The following is a 2,500-nucleotide window of genomic DNA, read 5'->3' as shown; positions in this document are numbered from 1 at the left end:
AGCAATTAAAGGGCAGCGGCGGAGTGCCAAACATAAGGACAAAGTCCTAGAGCTCATAAGAGAAATGAGCGAGCCTGATGTACCGCAAGAACAGCAAGCGGCTACAGAAAACCAAATTTCAGGTGAAGCTGGCACCTGCTTGGTAAATGAAATCAATGAACTGTTCACCGTATTGAACCCTCTTCAGGGCATGGAATATCACGTTTCGCATTTGAATAAAATTTGTGAGAACATTAAGAACTGGCCTGTCAACAGAATATTTGAAGAACTAGAAATCTATCTGTTAAAGGTATTTCCCGCGCCAGCAAGAACGACTCAGAGAAAAAGCGACGCGCGGAAATGCACACCAAAAAAGGTCATCACCAAAAGACGGCTAAGGCGAGCCGAATACGCACAAACACAACGCGCCTGGCGCAAAAATCCTTTTCAGTGCTTAAGATCTATACTGAAAAGGAAAACAGCCACAAACACACCAAATAAAGATGTAATGACATCTTTCTGGCGCACGGTGATGACAAATAACAGTTCCGAAACACCTGGAACGGAACATGAGCAACCGACTATCCACGCTTTATGGAAGCCAATCGAGAGCTGGGAGGTTAAGAAGGCCTACCCTGCAATTGCAACAGCACCAGGCCCAGACGAAGTCACGTCAAGGCAATTAAGAGCTATGCCTTCAGGTATTCTAATAAGAATACTTAATCTTTTTCTATTATGCGGTAAAATACCTCAACGCCTCTTGGAATCGCGAACCACGCTGATTCCCAAAAAGGAAGCCGCAACTGAACCTGGTGACTTTCGTCCTATAACCGTGTCATCGGTTATTGCAAGGACGTTCCATAAAATATTAGCAAATCGTCTCCTGAGATTAGTCGAGCTCGATGCAAGGCAAAAAGCCTTTACTCCTGTGGATGGGTGTGCAGAAAATGTATTTCTGTTTGACATGGTACTACGTCACCATAGACAAAACTTTAAGCCATTATATTTGGCTTCTGTGGACATAGCCAAAGCGTTTGATTCAGTCACGCATCGTACAATTAGCGATACATTGGTTACCAAAGGTCTCCCTGGCCCAATGATATCGTATATAAACTATATATATGAAAACAGCACAACTAGGCTGAAATGCGATGACTGGATATCAGATGAAATCCACCCAAGATGTGGGGTCAAACAAGGTGACCCCCTATCGCCCATAATTTTTAATATGGTGATTGATAGACTTCTCCGCCAAATACCTAAGGAGATTGGAGTGGACATAGCTGGGGTTCACTATAATGTATTCGCTTTTGCGGATGACTTAATCTTTATTGCATCAACACCGCAAGGTCTCCAGCAAACGCTTGATTTGGCAGTAAACTATCTTACACAATGTGGCCTCCTGATTAACACCAATAAGTCTTTTACGGTGGCCATGAGGAATGTTCCACACATGAAAAAATCTGTGGTGGACGCAAATATCAAGTTCCAATGTTTTGGACGTACCATGCCGGCTATGAGAAGATCGAACGAATGGAAGTATCTGGGTATACCGTTCACCCCAGAAGGGCGCTCAGTATTTGAGCCAGAGCAGAGGCTCAAAAACGATTTGGAGCTGCTCACTAGAGCCCCATTAAAACCGCAACAACGCTTATTTGCACTAAGGACTATGATTCTACCTGGCCTATATCACATATTAACGCTGGGTAATACAACCCTTAGCAGGCTTAAGAAGGTAGATACATTGGTGAGAGGAGCCGTAAGAAAATGGCTCGGCCTTCCACATGATACGCCTAATGCGTATATACATGCCAATGCTAAAGACGGTGGTTTGTCCATACCATCGATGAGGTGGCTAATGCCTCTCAGACGAATGGAGAGATTGGAGGGCCTAACAAAAAAAGGCGTGGGCCTAGGTCCCTTCATCTCCCAAGAAATAAACATCGCCATTAGGCGTTTAAAGGATGGGCAAATGATCATGGACACTCGTCTGAAACTTGAAAAACGCTGGGCAAAAATATTACATCAATCAACTGATGGAATGGCTTTGAAATACTCTAGGAAAGTACCACAGCAACATCAGTGGATAACGGAAGGAAATATGTTCCTCTCCGGAAGAGACTTCGTTAATTCAACGAAGCTGCGCATAAACGCTTTACCTACAAGGTCGAGAACAACGAGGGGTCGAAGAGAAGACCGCCTATGCAGAGCAGGCTGCAACGAAAAAGAGACGTTGAACCATGTGTTACAACGGTGTCATAGAACACATGGTGCAAGGGTGGCGAGACACAATGCCATAGCAGCCTACGTTAAAAGAGCACTCAGCAAGAAGTCTGAGATTGTAGACGAAGAGCCGCATTTCAACACCGAGAATGGGCTCCGAAAACCCGACCTTGTGGCGAAGCAAAAAGATACCGCGATGGTAGTAGACGCGCAAGTAGTCAGTGAGCAGACTGACCTAAATAGTGCTCACGAGAAAAAGATAGAGTATTACAAAGAGCTAGAGGAGGCCATAAAGACC

The 2,500-nt window shown here is 44.7% G+C and overlaps 1 pseudogene; it reads left to right on the top strand.

Annotated features, from left to right (window-relative positions):
* Positions 1-2,500, top strand: part of LOC143307180 (large subunit ribosomal RNA) — an 8,011-nt pseudogene that overhangs the window by 3,462 nt on the left and 2,049 nt on the right.

Source organism: Osmia lignaria, unplaced genomic scaffold (assembly GCF_051020975.1).
Source record: "Osmia lignaria lignaria isolate PbOS001 unplaced genomic scaffold, iyOsmLign1 scaffold0047, whole genome shotgun sequence".
In the NCBI taxonomy this organism is placed as follows: domain Eukaryota; kingdom Metazoa; phylum Arthropoda; class Insecta; order Hymenoptera; family Megachilidae; genus Osmia; species Osmia lignaria.
Note: the sequence above shows the minus strand (reverse complement) of the source record. Positions and strands in the feature narration are given on the sequence as shown.